General features: G+C 28.5%; 1 protein-coding gene across 1 annotated transcript in view; it reads left to right on the top strand.

Annotated features, from left to right (window-relative positions):
• LOC113385395 (zwei Ig domain protein zig-8-like) overlaps positions 1-20,667 on the top strand; it is an 861,302-nt gene that overhangs the window by 498,971 nt on the left and 341,664 nt on the right. The gene's annotated exons all lie outside the window — the stretch shown is intronic.

Genomic DNA, 20,667 nt, shown 5'->3' with positions numbered 1-20,667 from the left:
TTAAATAATTTGAGTATTTTGCCCACTGAGAAGTCAAATTAGGACTCAAAACATATAAATCTATTAAAATTATTTTAAGATTCTAAATATTTTTATTTTTATTATTTGAAGGGATGTCTGGTTAAGAAATTTGCTTAATTGATTTTTTTGTCGAGAAAATCCTCGTTTCAGAATTCAGAAGAAGAAACGTTTGAAACCAAAAAGCTAAATCGATTTCAAAAATTGAAAAGCCATACTATATAACACTTGATTAGTAGGAGTCCTGATTAGATTGAGGAGGCATTGGCCAAGTCGTTTCCTTGGACTGAGCAGAAAAGTGCAAAGTTTAGTTTTAAAAAGTGCAAATGTCTAATTCGAAAATATCAATTGAAAATTTTCATAATAACTAGTTAAAAATTTTATTCAAATAGCCAAATCTCAATTTCTGCTAAGTCAGTTATTTACACGTGAAGTTAATGGAAGTAGATTTCTGCCAAAATTTCACTCACGCCTAGTAAATCAAATTTTTCATTTATATTAATATAAATGTACAAATCTAAAAAATTTTTTTTATTATTTTCCTTTATATTCGCTATTAGGATTATAATAACTGTAGGAGTTCAGGCCATTTTTTTTTTTTAAATATACCTCACTTGTTTGCAACTTGATTTTATACAAAATTCCACTTATGCCTAGCCATAACTCCCATTTATGAATGCGTATAAATATAGAAATAAAAAAAGCTTATTTTATTATTTTCCTGTGCATTCGCTATCAGAATTATAATAATTCTATACCATTCATTCTTTAAAATATTATACTTAACTTATTTTTTTGAATAGAATCTGAAATACTGCAAACACATATATACTTAGAAAAAATAAACACCCTCGGATATATATTTAAATTAGCATAATTAATTAAATAATTTTAAATTAACTGCTTTCACAAAAAATATTTGAAACGAGTTCAGCTTTTGAACAATTTGATATCATGTTCAGCGCAGAATAACGTTATTTCGCGATCATGTTCATTTAATTCATAAATGCAATCAAACTTTAATTACCATCAACACAGATTATATAGGTGAAATAGAATATATACAAAACAAGTTTATATAATACAGCAAAATAATATTGCGTTTTATATTTCAAGCGACATTCAATTCTATAATAAAAACAGCAAAATGACAGCAGTAAAGTGTTCATAATTAATACACATAGTTCAGAGCAAGCCATAAACGTTTTTATGTTTTTGTCATTCGTTCATAAATTGTGTGTCTGATTCGAGCAAAATTGCATCATAAAATATGAATTATTGTCGGTGGTTAATATCATGCTGGATCTGGACGGATTATAGATAATATTTAATTGCAGAGATATATATTTATTGTGAAGCGGCAGGATTACAGTCAAGCGGCAGTGTAAGAACTCAGTGCGAATAAGGCTAAAGTTCATACTAGTTAACTTTTAGAGAATGTTATGTTTCCTAGACTTTTCAAGCCAATCTGAATCGACTGAGACCAAGTTGAATATACTGACAGTGAGCATAAGCGATTCTCATTAGAATTTATATCGTAACATATGTACGTTGATGTGTACACTTAAAAAACGAGAATGTTAGTTTCAAAATAAAAAGTTAAAAAGTTAATCTAAATAGCTGAATAAGACCAGCAAATTGTCTTTAAAGATGTATATTTTAATCGGCAATAAATATATGCAAAAAAGTAGCTTAATCTCAATTCTTATTGATTTAATTGATAATCTATCAGGCACCCCTGCCTGACTGAGATATGTAAATGTATATTATGTTAATAAAATAATAAAAAAAAATTAAAATATTGGGAAAAATATGTGTGCGCGTAAACATCCCAGACTGGGTCTTTTGTCTGGGTATGTCTGGATATGTCGGGCTATTAAAACCTTCGTTTATCTCTTGCTTCTTGTCCCCACAAAAACTGCCGTTAGACATTACTTTATAGGGGGAGGATCTAGAATGCGATGATTCTCTCTTTTAATTTTACTTTACTTCTTATTAGCGCCATTTGCTATCTTGAGCGATTCTAATAAGAATCAATGCCGAAGCATGTGTAAGTAGTTTGGTGGTTGCTACTGATTACAGTTGACGTCCAGAAAGGACAGCTATGGTATTATACCAAGATTTATTTTGATTTTTTCGTCACCCTAAAGTTAGTATTTTAATTTTAACAGGATTTGCAATAATCTGACATATTAATTATCAAGAATCATAAAAAATTTAAAATTTTGATTATAGTCTTGAACTCTAACTGAAACTTTAGAAACTTTAAGTTTATCTTCACGAATAATTATATCATTTTATCAATTTAATTATACTTTAATATTATTAGGAACATTAATTATGTCATTGGTCATATTTTAATGATGGCGATATTTTAATAAAGGTACGTTGCAAAAAGGGCCAAAAAATGGTAATTTAATTTTTTGAGAAAATGTGGCGTTTAATTTGAATTTGGAAATAATATATATTTTTTCAAAAATTTCAAAATACTCAAAATTCTCATTGTTTTCGAAGTTTTCAAAAAAATTTAAACCTTTTTAAAAATATTAATTTTTTTACGGAAAATTGCAACAATTTACCTTAAGGCACGATGCCATGCACCACTAATTTTTTTCTATACTTTAGCATGTAAATAAATCCTCCAATTTTTGAACCTGTCTTATAATATCCGATATTGATGTTTCTTTAATAAGTAAAGGAAACCGCACGACGAAACGAATTCATAACCTTCTGCTGATACCACAAGACATGGTATGTAATAAAATTGTCACGTTTTCTACGTCCTAGACGTCGATTTGGAATGACATATTGACATTGACACGATGACATGACGACGTCTCAGTTCACTCGGTTTAATTCCGCTGACTAAGATATTTTGGATTCGATTCCTGATGCGATTTCGGATGTAGCCGATTCTGGTAATCGGGATAAAATTATACTATCTACTCAAAAATAGGATTTAGTTCTGATAAAATGTTTTCTTATAATAAGAAGTTTTCTCATAAACACTTCAAGTTCTCTACGTGCCTTAAGGCAAATTGCTGGAACTTTTCGTACCGTAATTTAAAATCTTGGTACGGAACCCAAAAAAATTTACACAAAATGTGTACACATTATTAAAATCTTTATAAAGTATCTGATAAGTTGATGTTCATATGGCTAATAAACATTTTTGACCACCAAATGATATTTTTCCGACTTATTTTGTCCATAACCGCTGGACCTGCCTTCCCAAAAACTTAATCAGTTCTTCATCTTGTCAATACAAGTAAAATGATTTTTGAATTATTAAAATCGGACGCTCCGTTCTCTTAAAAACTGAGTTTCGTTTTTGGCACTTTTTGCCACATATCTTCGGAACGGCTAGACCTGCCTTCGCCAAAAACTAATCAGCACGTCTCCTTATCAATACAAATCGAATGTTTTTTGTGTTATTCAAATCGGTTGATCTGTCATCAATTTTTTCTAAGGTATGCCAAAATGTTCAAAAACCTTTGAAACGTAAAGGTATATAAACATTTTTATTTTCGATTTTTTTGCGATTACTATAATTTACCCTACGCGAAGTTAAAAAGAATAAAAAATGTTTTTGAAACAGTGAAAAAATAGATTTTTGAGAATTATAACATTTTTGAAAAAAATTTACCTTCTTGAAAAATTTGAATTTTATACTTTTGCCACTTTTTTAAGTAGTCGTATTACGTTAGCTGCGTAGAAACAAAATATGAAATTGCTTTTATTTACATTTTATATTGGATCTCCGAAATTGCTGGACCTGCCCTCTCAAAAAATTCAGCAGTTTTTACCTTACCCACATGTAAGCAATTATAATAGTTATATTAGGACATCTGTTGAATCTGGTTACTCATTTTATGCCCTTTACTTTCAAATATTGTTGTTAAAAAAATCGTAATCTTACTTGTTGTTGAGATATCGGTGGTGCAATTTTTTACCCGCGGACCTTTAAGCCTCGCATATATATAAAATATATAGTTCTTTTATTGTAAGTATTATTTATACCAATAAGCGACCTATTTCTTAAAAATGTTTCAATTTATGTATTGATTTTCAGTAATCCCCAAGAAATTTATTCAAATACAGCTTCCAAGTTATAATTGCACTAAAACTACACTTGCGGATAATTTCTTCAATAAATTATATCTCAACTTTTTAACTTCATAACGAGAGAGCTTCCATCTCTGAATTTAATTAAAAGATTTTTTATTTATCGCAAGAATAAGGAGAACAAAGTTCTAATACGTTTTCTGTAATGAATATTCTCAACAAAAGCCGCATGCATAATTTTATACTGCTTCAGTGATTTGCAGGTTTTAAAAGTTGTCCATTCTTTTTAAATGAGATAAAGGATATTTTCTTAAGTTTTTCTTTTTTAATTTATGAAATGTCTAATTGGTTTATTTATTATTTTTGTAAATGTGGAAAGATATACATAACAATATTATTTTTTTTGGTTTGCTTATTACTATTCAAATTAGTGGCCCATGACATCAAGGCAAAAAATTGCTGGTACTTTCCGTATTAAAAAAAATAGATTGTTGAGAATTTTAATTTGTTTTGGAAAGTTTGAACTTTTTTTAAAGCAATGGCGCTGCATAGCTATTTTAAAGTCAAACTAGTGGGGCGCATGGCATCGTACCTCAAGGCAAATTGCTGGAACTTCCCGTACCAAAAAAAAATTTTTTTTTTAAAGATCAACATTTTTGAAAAAAAATTACTCTGAAAAATTAGATTTTTGAAAAACTATAAATTTTTGACAAAAATTTAATTTTTTTTTAAAAAAACTTTTTGAAGAAAAGTGTATTTTCAAATATTTTGGAAATTCTGAACTTTTTTTCAAAGCTGCATATAGACGAAATATAGACTGCTTCAACTGCATATAGACGAAATATCGAAGCGCGTAAGCGCCGCGCCGCCGTCTAACTGATAAGCATTGGTACGGAACCCATAGGAATGTAAACATTTATACTTATTATTAAAATTTCAATAAAATATTTGATAATTTGATGTGCATATGTCTAATGATCATTTTTGACCGCCATTTTTTTTTCTTTTTTTTACTAGATCTCCGAAACCGCTAGATCTGCCTTCACGAAAATTTGATATGTTCTTCATGTTGTTAATACAAGTAAAAAATTTTTTGAATTATTCAAATTGGACGCTCCGTTCTCTTAAAAACTGAGTTACCGTTTTTGGTACTTTTTGCCCCATCTTTAAAATGGCTAGATCTGCCTTTGCTTAAAACTAATCAGTTAGTATTCTAATTAATAAGTATCGTATGTTTTTTGAATCATTCAAATCGTGTTCTCGAAATCGTCGACGAAAAATTGTAGATAAAGTAGATAAACGGCAATGTTTGAAAATTCATATTTTTTTTTCTTTTGTTGTTATTTTTTCGTGTTATTAATTTGTGAGCACTGTTGTTTAATTTTCGCGACCACAATATAATTTTTAAGTGAACGTTTTTAATTGTCATATAAGGTGTATTGTTAATTTTAAGTTAGATTCAACAGTTTTTATAAAAGCTTAAATGTTGGTGGACCAACTTAACCCTAATCTTGGTAAAAGTGTTAACAATAAAAATAGTACATACAAAAGTAAATTAAGGTAGTAATAGCAAATTAAAAAAAGTTAAGTTAAAAAGTTATTCCAACTCTGTCCATAAATGTTACTGACAATATACTAGATCAGGGTAATATACAGTGTTATCTCTGTAAAAATGTACCCATAAAATTTATATTTTGCATTAGTTAAATAATGTATCTCCTATTTCATAGATTCCTTTTAAAATTAAAAATGGGGTATAGACCGGTTTGCTTCCTGACCGTCCCATTTTACCCTGTCTATGGGGTAAATGGGACTTATTTTTACATATAAGGAATTCTACTGAACATTGTTAGTAGTATATTTGATACAATTTATGTATTATAATATAGTTCTTCTGATTTACACAGTATAATCACTGCAAGTCCAAGTGTATTCTTGTGCCCCACCCTGATTTATGTTAATTTTATCGAAAAACTCTTTGAATCAACAAACCTCAAAGAAATCTAATCAAGTGATCAGATCAATATGTGGCGACCAATATGATAACATGATAAATATCTTATTTAAAAATAAAATCATATACAAAATTATAATAAAACTTCATATCATTATTATTATATCATTATTATTATATTATCATATATATGATATGATCATTATTATCAATCATTATCAACATTATTTCAGTACATTTATATTGTATAATAAATTTATCTTTTTCACCATCAAATTATTCAATAAAGTCATCCTAATCCACTTGTTGCTCCGCTGCTCTTGCACCAGAATTTAGAAGATTTAAAAAATTATGGCCAATTAACTTGATTCAACAAATTGATTACCTACTGGGATAACTACTATGATTATATACTATCTATGATTATATGCAAACAATGAATATCAAAATAACTTACAAAATTTATTTATGTGTTTATTAATAAGACAGAGTAAAAAAAGAGTAATTCAAAACAATACAAAAGTTTGCAAATAACATGGGGTAAATACCTCGATTGGAAATATTGATATTATATATAAAATTTCACAGTAAATTCTTTCCTTACCACCTTTAACATTATTACCACCGACCAATTTATTCAAATTTTTGATCAATTTTATTTCGGATCATTACACTCAATTAATGACGGAACATTAGCCTATTCGGAGCCTTTAATCAATATCAGACGTGTTGAAAACCGAGCAAAGTCTAAGGTATTCCGTAGCCACCAGGAAAATTCTTTGAATATATTCGCCAAGTTAATTAAGTTGAAATTCAGAGCTGGCACCGTTTTATCGGATAGTCGGCCATTGTCGGCGTCCTCATTAATATTCATGACGCGAATTTCTACCGAACGGCATACTAGACCCCATATAAAGGCCGTCTAATAAATGACTGAATGGAGTCAGACATATATAACGTACAAGTCCCAATCAGCCTCCTATTGATTTACCTATGGGCGCTTTGAATAGAGATAAAAGAAAACTCCTCTAAGGTAGGTAGGAAACAGGTGGAAAATTTCATCATTCTGGACGGTACGGAAAAGGCAATTGGTGCTGGTCATCCGTGGGAGGAATTGTGTTGTGATATAAATATACATTTCTGTAAATCATCTCAATTGGAAATATGATCTTTATCTTGATATTGTTACTAAATTTCTTTATTGATTTGGCCACTAGTACATTCAAAATGGATATAGTCGGTTTTGAATCTCAAATGCTGATTTAATAAGTTTTTTTAACTTCCCGTAGGGCAATTTATAGTAATCGCAAAAAAATCGAGAATGAAAATTTTTATATATCTTTACGTTTCAAAACATCCTGAACATTTTAGCATACCTTAGAAAAAATGGATGTATGTGTGTGTATGTGTGCGTGTGTATGTGTGCGTGTGTATGTGTGTTCGGATACAAATTTTTGTCAACGATTTCGGGAACACCGATCAACCGATTTGAATAATTCAAATAACATTCCATTCGTATTGATAAGGTGAAGTGCCAAAAATGGTAACTCAGTTTGTAAGAGAACGGAGCGTCCGATTTTAATAAATCAAAAAATATTTTACTTGTCTTGACAAGATGAAGAATTGATCAAATTTTTATGAAGGCAATTCTACCAGTTTCGGAGATATAGTGAAAAAAGTAAAAAAAAATGCCATTTGGCGGTCAAAAATGATCATTAGACATATGGACATCAAATTATCAGATATTTTAACAATAAGTATAAATTTTGTTTACATTCTCATGGGTTCCGTACCAATGTTCATCCGTTAGACGGCGACGCGGCGCTTACGCGCTTTGCAGTTTAAGCAGTACGATTGCTTTGAAAAAAAGTTCAGAATTTCCAAAATATGTTAAAATAAAGGAAACCTTTTTTTATCAAAAAAAATTTTTTTTTCTAAAAAAGTAATTTTTTGTTTCTCAAAAAATTTAATTTTTTTGAAGTATTTTTTTTTCAAAGATGTTGACCGTTTTTCAAAAAATAATAATTTTTGGAACGGGAAGTTCCAGCAATTTGCCTTAAGGCACGATGCTACAAAATAGAAGTTATCAATGGTATCGAATCTGAATATTGATTTAATAACGTTTTTCAAACAATATAGAAAATAATCCTATGGTACAGAGGTTTCATATTATATTTATAAATCTGTTTCTAAATCAGTGTTCAATTGTGCGCTGTTATGGCAACGCTATGCTACGCTTATTTCTTTGTATTGAAAACTGTGGAAATGCAATCTAGCACAGCCTATTGTTATGGCCTATTTTAACGCATTTGCCCATAGTTTAGTTTAGTTTAAATATTATTTCTGAACGCCATTAGCAACAATAAGGCCGACGAAATGCGATTTGCTTGATATTTTATTTGAGATCTATAACCTCAAGTAGAAATTCGGCATCATGCTGCTTGATGTCAGTTTGGCTAAAGTTGGCATCGAATCCTTGACTAGTGTGTGCCAGCATACATCTTCATCGTTTAAACCACTGCTGACTCAAATCTTATTTAAATACAGTTAATTGACAAAATGATGTAATTTATGAAATTACTTGGTGCATTTTTTTAATTTAAATAAACTAAGATATTGCCTAAATGAATAAATATAAAATTTGAATCCTATAAATTGAGTTATATAAAAAAAATTAAATTTGAATTCATATATGCAGTGATTTGCGATAGAAAATATTAAACAAAATTCCATTACTTCTATAAATACATATTTAGAGCTAATAATTCTAAAAATAAATGTAGCACTCATTAAATATTTCAACTTATATACTCCAAAAAATATTGATTGAAAATTGCATGATAATACATGAATGACTGCGAAAATTAATGATATGGTATTCCATTGTAAAACTATTAATAATATAACGCTTTTATTAATATTTTGTAAAAATTTTAAGCTCTTGCAAATATTTCTTTTGGCTTCCGTAAAATCTCATGTCACGTGCCGTAACAATTCTGCGTAAACATCCTTAATTCCATGATTGTGTGGTGTAATAAAATATTCTGTGTAATCTTTTCAAATTCAAATTCAGCGTATTTTATGCCTGATATATTATGAATTCTACTCATCTTAAGAAACAACTTGAAAAAATTGTGTGTAAAAGGACTCCAAATTCATTTAAAAATGGGAATTTATAACTTGCTAATAAAATAATGTGTAAAAAATGCTGACTTAGTCAAATTGCGTTTGTAAATTTGCGACTTACTGGGTACTAAATATCAACCGTTTTTCATTAGGTGTGACCTTTCTGACAACAGAATTTACCAGAACTCATTGATGTCTAATGTACTATTAAATTATAGCAGTGATGCACAATATATATATATATATATATATATATATATGTATATGTTTTTATGTATGTATGTAGATGTACATATCCGTTAGGTTCATGGGGTCAAGCTATATCATATCTAATCAAGAAAATAGCACCGTATATCGTGCCAATAATGTGGAAGTATCAAAAAAGAAAAAAGAAATCTAGATGGCTTCGAATAAATGTGAAATGCTGCGCCATAATACAGTTATATATCAGATATTGATTTTGTTCTCAACGTCATATCAACCGTTGTCCCAAATATCGTTATGTCGTCCTCGCATTATATAACGAAACGGTTCATTAGACGTCCGATTGTATTAGGGCTGTTGTATTCTTTTTTCTTTCCATCGCAGGATTTTTATCAGAAACAAACTCTGTGTAAAATTTAATAAAATAGTTGATTTAAAAATATGATGAAATAGATTTCCTTATGTTCGTAATTTTTATTGCTTTTTATGAAATTAAATATTAGTTTTAGATTAATAATAATTCAATAGTCGTAAAATGATAAATTTAGAAATATCTCAAAATTGCATTTTTATTGTCATTTAATTTTTATATGATGCTATATTAGCGTTGGTTTAATATTTATTATACCATATATTTATAATAACTATTTCAATAATAAACTTGAATCGGGGATTGAGATAATTTTTTTTCTAAAAAATTTACACGTTTTTTAATTGAATATATCCGTCCAAAACGTGGGCAAATCAGGCCTTGGATCGATCCCAACATTTACCAGGATGATCAAGCAGTATGATATCAAATTTTCACTTCGGGTTACGAATCTCAAATATAATCTAAAGGCCTTTCGTATACATTGCTGCATCGCATATACATATCTAATATAGAGTATGGCTGGTAACAAATGCACAATTTGACTATGAGCAACTATATTGTGGAAACCAAATCAATTATTTCAGAACAAATAAAACATAGTAAACTAAGAATTATCTGATTATGTTCAGTAAAACTTCCAAATAATCACCGCTTTGTTGTTTTCTCTTGACTTATTTCTAAATTATAGGTACTATTAAAGAGAACTAAAAATTCTTCAGATTCAGTCATGATCAATCATATCTATGTGCTCAGAATATAGGAGATTCTTTCTAACAATTTTTTTTGGCCTTTAGAATTGAAATTCTATATTCTGACTAATTAATATAACACATAGAGGAGACGTTGCGTCACTTTTTTGATCAGCAATAATTTTGTTAATTTCTCAGTAGGTTGGGAGAAAAATTAGTTAAATGGTAATTTGAATATTTCTCTGTGGAAATACTTAAATATTGTCCTTAAATACAATGTCATAATGTCAAATAATAAAAGTAAAGGGCGAGTGACAAAATTTGTCACAACCATATCAATCGCAAACTTTTAGAAAAAAATCATCATTATGACCAAGCTAAATTATCTATGCAAAAACAAAATGATAGTAAGCAACTGTATGCATACAAGTAACATCTATTATTAAAACAAATCAAAGATAAAAACTGATAAACAACAGATCGTGTTAATATAGGGCGCTGACTATAGGAAACTTGTTTGAACAAACATACTTCATCTTTCTACCAAGTAATGGAAACTACATCTTTGCCCTTTCTCAAAACAAGTATAGTTATAGACACAACTGTACCACTGTAAACAAAACGGTAATGCATTTAAAAAAATATTTACTTCAAAATTATAATATCGAAATATATATTTTTCTCTTTTTATACATAACTTTTTCATATAATAAAATGTTAATATTAGTTTAATTAAAGTTTAATGGTTCATAAATACACAAAAATATTTTTTTCACTTCTCTCCGTAATTTAATTTTGCATTTCATTTTAATATGTTTTTAATTAATTTTTGAACTGGTAGATTCAGAATTATGCCGTATTGTTGTTTAAATATTATATTGTATATGTATATATATATATATATATATATATGCCTAAAATATTTAATAATGGTATTAAATAATATATTGTTTTATCCAAATGTCAAAAATACAGATTTTATAGACAGAAATAAAAACTCGTTTATTCTGTGGATGATTGATTTCTAGAAAATTAATTTGAGTAGGTAATAGGTCCTTGGGATTAAATTTTACAAATTTAAAATTTATTCAGACTCTATCGATCTTTTTTCCAAACTTTATTCATATAATATTTTTGACAAATTAGTATTATACTTCAATAAGCCTTTTTGAGAAAATTAATGCATTTATACACTTGATGTTAGAAGATTTTATTATTAATACATATTATATATTGAATATAAAAAGCAAATCTATTGCAAAAATATTAATGCACTTATGTCAATATTTTAATATAGTATTGCCAGGAAAAGCTAAGTATTAAGTATAATATATCAGTTGTTTTGATAAAGCTGTATCTTAAGGACTTTATACTCGTATACAGTAATTATCTTCAGAAATCCTTTCCACAATTTTGCTCGGTGTGTTTTAGTTTGTCAACATCTATGGGTGTATTATTTTCCACATATGTCTTAATTTCTTTCATTAATTCCGACGATGGGTTTTGCTCACGTGTGAGAATCCAAGCTAATTCTAAAAAATACAAAAATTACGCATTGTGCAATTTTTTTTATAAAACCCCGTGATTTATGTATCATTAATTGATTTAATTATTAAGCCATTTACCATCAAATAATAGAATTTATAACATATTTTTTTATTATACTTACCTATTTTTCCTCGAGGATGAATAGTGCAGCTCCATACAACAGCAAATTTATCAAAATCGCTTTTTAGTACTATATAATCTGATTCTCGATCTAAAACAAAATTTATAATAAAAATATAAACTAATATTGCCATTATTAGGTGAATTTATACAACATATTTTTATCAGTATTAAAAAAATTTGGCTTTACTCAAGAATTTATGGTAACTTAATATTTTGAAGACTACTACAATTATTTGAAAGTAAAACTACGTTATTTGCAAGATATTTTTCTATGGAGTAATAATTTTTCTCTGGAGTAATAATTTTTCTCTTTTTAGTTGAATAACAAATGAATCTAATTTTTATTTTATATTAATTATAGGCTGGTAGATATCTCTTAAATCTTTTTTTGTGGTCAATTACATTATGCGATATAAATGTATATTACTTGGTTTACAATATATAAATTTGGATTAATGATGGTGTTAGGATGTAGTATCTATAAATTTTCAATACAATACTTACTTGTATCTTCATATCTGATTCTCAGATATCCATTACTGGAATGTTCACCATTACGTCTAAGTTGTCCAGAAAATTCAACATTTTCTCCATTTTCTTCCATGACATGTCTGAATTTTATTTTTCCTTCAACTAAAGATTCCATGTGAGCTCTTGCACAAGTTCCATCTCTTTCAAAATGATTTTGGTATCTATATTGTTCGTACCAAGTTCCCAAATACTAAAAAAATATAATATTACTAATAATTATAAATATCATAAAAATCAAATTCATCAAATAATAATTAATACATTATTGATATTTGATTATATTTCCAATATAATCCTTCAATTTGGAAGGAACATTTGACCATATAAAATATAGTAGGTTATTAGTAGTGATGTGCCGACTCGAAAAATTTCCTGATTCGAGTGATTCGAATCAGAAAAAAACCTGATTCGAATCATGATTCGAATCAATTCGAATCAAGTTCATATATGAACAATTATAATTTAAGAGAAGAAATAATATCATTTTAATAATTTTATAAGTGAAATAATTAATTTAGTAAGCAATTAATTCCAAAAAGTGCAGAGATGAATACATTTATACTATATATATAATAATAAACTAGCTACAAATATAACTAATCTTTCAAGTGAATTTACAGTAAAATATAACCAAACACTTCTCTATCACTAAAGCATATAAAACAATATTCTTAATCTTACGTTGAACGAATGCATGTGTATATTATTGATTGTTCAGATCTAATCTAAACAGGGAGCTGAATCTAACGTCTTACGAATGACTTAAAATTCAATCCACTACTGTAAAGATTGATATTATTTCATTTGTGTGAATTTGCCATTACTTGCATAATTAAAATATAATAATTTTGTATGTGTATAAAACTCGTTGTGTAGTTTATTTTGATAATAATTAAAATCTAAATCGCGTATTTATTATCTAAATGAGTTTTTGATATTTCATGAACAAATTTGCTCTCAGCGCTTAGTCAAAAATAAACAAACACTCAAGACCCATACGCACTGCATCTCCAGAAGTCGATACGCTAAACACGGACACATGTTTCGAACTCAAGTCGGTATGATTCAGTTTGAGTCATATGAACTCGGATAAATTCATACCGACTTGAAGTCGGGATAAGTCGGTTTGAGTCATAGGAACTCGAATCAATTCATAACGACTTGAAGTCGGGATAAGTCGGTTTGAGTCATAGGAACTCGAATCAATTCATATCGACTTGAATGCGGTTAAAGTCATATAAATTGGAGTCGGGTGATACATTTAAGCGTATTAAAGGCGGGTGACTCGCATGATTTAATTCAAGATTTATTTTTTATATTTATTATTATTATTTTTTATATTTATTATTATTATTATTTATATTATTATAATATTGAATTAAATTAAAACATTTTTTTATATTTATGAAAATTTGTGTTCACACATGTTTTATCACAGTAAATATTTCGCGGCTTGATACGAGTTGATTCGAATCAAGTAAAATCTGATTCGAATCAAGTCGTTAAAGGCTTGATTCGAATGATTCGAATCACTTGATTCGACTTGGCACATCACTAGTTATTAGTAAACATTGCATATCCATGATAACGCAATGACTTGGTATATTCCCAATAAAAAAATAAACTAGTGGTGTATGGCATCGTGCTTGAAGGCAAATTGCTGGAACTTCCCGTACCGTAACAAAATATTCGAGGAATATTAAATGTTTTCAAATAGATTATTAGAAATATTGTAACATTGTCTAATATTTATAAGAATTTTATAAACTGAATTGCAAAGTTGAAGTTATTTGTTTAAAGTATATTAGAACTTTAGTCAGAAATAAAATTGAAATCTGAATTATTTTCGATATACAATAAAAAATTTATAAAAAAAAAATGAAACATAAACAACAAAAACAATTATTTTGTTAAAACAAGCAGAAAGCTTTTTGTATCATTCAAATTGCTTAGTTCTTTCTAAAACTGCCATTTTTGCACAATTAGCTTGGTATCTCCACAACGCCTCCACCTGCCTTTGCCAAAATTTTTTCACAACTTTTCCCAATCATTACAAATTGAATGTTTTTTGGAGCATTCAAATCGGATACTCCGTTCTCTCAAACACTGAATTTCTAGTTTTTACACTTTTTGTTCAATATCTCCGTTCCCACTGGACCTGCCTTTGCCAAAACCGAATCAGCACATTTTAATATTAATAAGAATCGAATGTTTTTTAACCATTCAAATCGGTTCATCCGTGCGCCCAAAAACGTGGACGAAAAATTGCGGGCACACAAAACACACACACATCTATTTTTTCTGAGGTATGCCAAAATGTTCAGAAACCTCTGAAACGTGAAGATATGCAAAAAATTTCATTTTTGATTTTTGGCCCATTACTACAACTTACCCTACGGGAAGATCTATAGATAAAATTATATTAATAATCTGTCCCAGTGATTCTTATAAATGTTACTGGACTAATTTTAATTGATGATGAGATAGACAATAATTCAGTATGTAAAGAATTAAATCATTTATTATACCATTGAAAAAAAATTCAGCGCTTTTGGATGAAAAAGATATTCGCAACAATCTTTTTTTTTTTAAAAAAAATTGTTATGAATCATGGTAGCTAATAATTTTTCGAGATTATGACTAATGTTAAAATATTGTTTGATGTTATCATTACACATTTTGTGTATCTCAAATAGAGATAAATTCCGAATAATTAAATATTACTTCAAATATCCCAGTAGAAGAAATCCGTAGCCAAATGTGGCGCAATATTGGAATCTTGTACCTTTATCTCTATAGAGACAAATTTCAAGTAAATAAATATTTAACTTAACACTTCGACCACTTAGTACAAATAGGCAAACAACTATTTGCAGTAGTTATAATAATAAATTTCTAATGAATTAATTTGTCTAAGATAAATATAATATAAACTTACTTCTTTCATTTCAAATTTTTCCATAGGAACCGCTTTAGGACAAAGACTTTGTCCAAGATTTTGCCCGAAGCAAAATGCAATGCACACAAAATAAATCGTGATTTTTGACATTTTTAGGTTTGAAAATATTTTAAACTGTGATTCTCAGAGTTGATAATAAGAAGTAATTCAAATATCGATGCTTAGGCGTCTTATATACTCTGAAAATTTTACCTTGGATAATGGGAATACCATTAGTTTTCCTAGAAGGAGCAAATAGAGTGCACCGAGCAATTATATTGATAACTATTGACATACGAGCATTCTTTAAATAAAGGTATATATATATATATATATATATATATATTCATGTCTGATATTTTTAGGGAAAATAGGAGCGGGTCGTGATATTTCTTGTTTCTTTACTCATAAATTGGTCAGATCAATTTGAGAATGTGTTTGAATGTTTTTTGATAACTTTTTATTATTTTAAATTATTTATACAAATGTGTTATCTATTAGTGATTTTTGAATATCATTTATTTTTCAAAATGTTAATGAATCAATATGGAGTTCAAGTAGTATTTTTTGTAATGGTCTGAAAATTCATTTTGAAGCTACTTCATTTGTTATTTTATATAGATATAAATTGTATTATTTCACATGTATAAAATATCAATAATATTGATATTATATTGTTTTTTTGAGGCTAATGAGGCCTTTTGAGAATATTCCATTTTAAATTTTTTCCTTATGTTATATATGACTATAAACATTTCACGAAAAGCCATATAATATGCCATTTTACTCACAACTTACACAAATTTATTTCACATTATGTTAGATAGGTATATATATATATATATATATATATATATATATATATATATATATATATATATATATAATATATTATAATATATATTATATTTTAATGATATTTTAAAACTAGCTCCAGCCTACCCTATAAATAAATGAATATTTGCTCATAAATATGTGTGTGTGTTGTCACAGTCACCGTTTTTGTGCAAATATTTAAAAGTTGTAAAGTATAATAAATTATAACGATATATAAATTCCATTGTTGATTCTGTTAGCAAATATGTGATAATTAGTTAAGAGATTGCAGTATGCAATTTGTTTGCAATCGTTTATAATATCTATATAATTAATTTTGATGAATCAACTTCATGTGATAAAACACCGCAATAACAAAAATTAGCCAATATTGGTCATCATTTATTATGTAGAGTTTTGAGTTCATATTTTTAACATTATAATTGTTCAAAATTCGAAAATGAAATCTTTTGCATATCTTTTGAAAGGTTTCTGAACACTTTGGCATCTCTCAGAAAAAATGTATGTGTGTACGTGCGTGTGTGTATGTGTGGAGACATTTTTTTGTCGAGTATTTTGAATAATTCAAAAAGCAATCGATTCCTATTGACAGGGAGATGTGCTGATTAGTTTTTAGCAAAGACAGGTCTAGCCGTTATGGAGATAAGAATTAAATGTGCCAAAAATGGCAGATGTTGAGAAAACTAAGCATCCGATTTGAAAGTTTTAAAAAACTGTCTACTTGTGTTGACGAAATAATTGCTTATGGGGAAAGAATTTTTTTCATTAACTTCCGTAGGGTAAGTTACAGTAATCGCAAAAAATCGAAAATGAAAATTTTTATATATCATTACGTTTCAAACCTTCTGAACATTTTGGCATACCTTAGAAAAAATGGATGTATATGTGTGTATGTGTGTGTGCAGATACAAATTTTCGTCGACGATTTCGGGAACACGGATGAAGCGATTTGAATAATTCAAAAAAAATTCTATTCGTATTGATAAGGAGACGTGCTGATTAGTTTTTGGCAAAGGTAGGTCTAGTCGTTCCGAAGATTTGAGGCAAAAAGTGCCAGAAACGGTAACTCAGTTTTTGAGAGAACGGAGCGTCCGATTTGAATAATTCAAAAAGCATTTTACTCGTATGAACGAGATGAAGAACTGATCTGATTTTCATGGCAGGTCTAGCGGTTCCGGAGATCTAGTAAAAAAAGTAAAAATAAATGCCATTTGGCGGTCAAAAATGATCATTAGACATATGCACATCAAATTATCAGATATAGATTATCAGAGATTTTAACAATAAGTATAAATTTTGTTTACATTCCTTTGGGTTCCGTACTAATGTTTATCCGTTAGACTGCGACGCGGCGCTTACGCGCTCGTCGCTATGCAGTTAAAGCAGTACGATTGCTTCGGAAATAATTTCAGAATTTCCAAAATATTTTTGTCAAAAATTTATAGTTTCTCATAAATCTAATTTTTTCAGAGTAATTTTTTTCAAAAATGTTAATCATTTTTTAAAAAAAGAAATTTTTGGTAGAGGAAGTTTCAGCAATTTGCCTTAAGGCACGATGCCATGCGCCCCACTAGTTTTGCATTATTTTTTGCAATATGCAATATTCAAAAATTCCAACTTTGTTATTGAAGAAAAACATGACAAACATGACAACTATGGGGTTGATTTCTATCCTATCGGCTTACAATCACATTTCCATGTCACGGCTCGTATACAGACTGCGCCGTACATGCCGATTTGATGTAATTTTATATTTATATCCATCTGTTTGGATTTCCACTTGTTACATATGAATGAATTCGAATGTGACATATTGTATTACTGCATTGCCAATGCCTCTTACATCACGAATTCAGCCAAATGTAAATCGCAGACACTCGACGAGAGGAACAGTTGGCCACTAGGAGTTGCTTGTCTGGTCGATGTGGAACGATATTGTATAAAATATGGAAATATGCTAAATCCAGTCCAAGATGGTATAAACGATGGGTAAAGGAACGATACAACTTCAATGGGTTGTTTGGTACATAAATTTGGAGGTGGCTATTTGTGGGAGAATAACAAATTTGCTAACCTAGATTATTCTGGTACTATAGATTGCATCTAATTTTTTGCACGTCCATTTATTTTGCTGAGCAGTTAAAACTCAAAAGAGTTTTTTATATTAAAGATATAACAATTACTCATATTTTTTAGTTAGATAAAACAAAACTTACCAATATCGATTGTCGCCATTCGAACTATTGGTAATATTTACTATTGACTCACTATTCTATTACTATTGATTTCAACTAATTTTTAGCATGTCGATTGGTCTACTAAAAAGTGAAAACTCAGACGAGTAATTGATATTGAAGATATAAAATATATTCAATTTTTTTAGGGACATAAATTAAATTGCTGATATCATTGCCATTGATTATATCTACTATTACAATCTACTACTGATTTAGTCCTATCACTATTGTTATTCACCCTATTTTATGCACGTCGATTTTTGCTAATTAAAAAAAGTGAAAATCCAAAAGTGACTTTTATATTGAAAATGTAAAAAATGCTGCAATTTTTAGTAGAAGAAATAAATATGCAAACTATTTATTATATCTACTATTGGTTAGGTACTCTCATTGATTTTCTACTTGGGCTATTGATTATATTGGGATATATCGATTTCGCCTAATTTTCAACATGTTGATTGTTTTTGATAATAAGTTAGAGTCCAGGAAGAGTGTTTGATATTAATAGTTTGATAGTTGGCATTCAAATGCCTACTACATTCTACTATTATTGATTAGTACTAGCACTAATAATTTCTTCTGATTTTGGCGCGTCGATCACTTCAAAAGTCTTTGATTGTATGATTTTTTTAGTAAAATTAAATATTTTGCTTGTTGGCATTCAAGCTCTTGCGTATACCTAATATTTGCATCTCTATTAGACTTTCAAACAGGGGCGTAACTACCGTCGTATCAGCCGTATCAAAAATACGGGGCCCCCGAGCAAGGGGGGCCCCCCAACGAGCTCAAGCAGAAAGCAAAACAACAATTTTTCAAAAAATTGAATAATTTTAACGTAGTTTGCATTTCCTTTTGTTATCGAGTGGTATTGAACATCAACTTGTTAGCTAACGTTTTAAGAGAATTTATTTCTGAAGCAATATTTCTGCAAGCTCTAGCAATGAATTCAATTAGTATTAGTATTCTGATCAACTAATCTATAAAACTAAACCAGTTTATACATTCTTTATCGAAAATTGGAATTTGGAACTTTTATAGTTATATTTATAACATTTTTACATTTGTTTTTGTTACTATGTACTTGAATTGTCTGCATGACGCGCAACTTTAATAGTTAGATTTTGATAAATATTATCAACTATATCATATTCAGAATTCTTTCTTCAGTGTTTCAAATTATTAGTTTCCTTTCTGAAACTTTACAACATGCCAGTATAATTACTTTCAAAAAACTAGTATTTTATTAAGTAATCATTTGCAGAGACTGTACGAATTAAGATAAAAAAATTTATTGCATTAGTTTGCTAAAGAAGTGCAAATAATTTGCAAAAAGATGGGTTGCAATAACTATTTTAGAGAACAAAAGATAAAAGATAATGGAGCGTTATTATGATGAGTTATCATAAGTTATTACGATGAGTTTTGACAAGATGAGAGAATTTTAGACCCAAAATCTTATTTTAATGTATACCACTGCTGTTTGGATATATTAATTTCACAAACCAACCAAAGATTTCAAAAACTTGGCGATGTAAATAACATTTGTCTTTTTGAAATCGAGAATTAATGAACTTTTCCGGGAAACTATCGACTGCAATACAATAAAGAATTACTGTAAAAATACCTCATATGATCATGACCAATTGATGGTTCTAGAAATAGGTTTGAATACAGAAATCTAAGAAATTTATTTCATTAAGGTACAATGATGAATGCAATAGGCTTTCTTCCAGTTTTCCCAACGAAATAACAATATGCATTTTATTGTTGTCCCTTTCAGTTACAATCGCAATTTAAACGAAATTTTTAAAATTAAAACTAATTAAAAATTACGTAAAAACTTTAGGACAGAAATGTCTACCCAAGACCTGTATGTTCCTAGAGACAGAAACTTTATAAAATTTAAAGATCACTAGAAAATTAGAAATTAGAATGATAAATAAATATTCTTTAATTTATGTATACTTATATTTTGTAAAACAAAAATTCTCTTTTTGAGGGGGCCTCCAAACAAATTTTGATAC

The sequence above is a fragment of the Ctenocephalides felis genome, unplaced genomic scaffold (genome assembly GCF_003426905.1).
Source record: "Ctenocephalides felis isolate EL2017-DRISC unplaced genomic scaffold, ASM342690v1 CF-g0.4_SCAFFOLD_00845, whole genome shotgun sequence".
Taxonomy (NCBI): Eukaryota; Metazoa; Arthropoda; class Insecta; order Siphonaptera; family Pulicidae; genus Ctenocephalides; species Ctenocephalides felis.
This window is presented reverse-complemented; position numbering and strand designations above follow the sequence as displayed.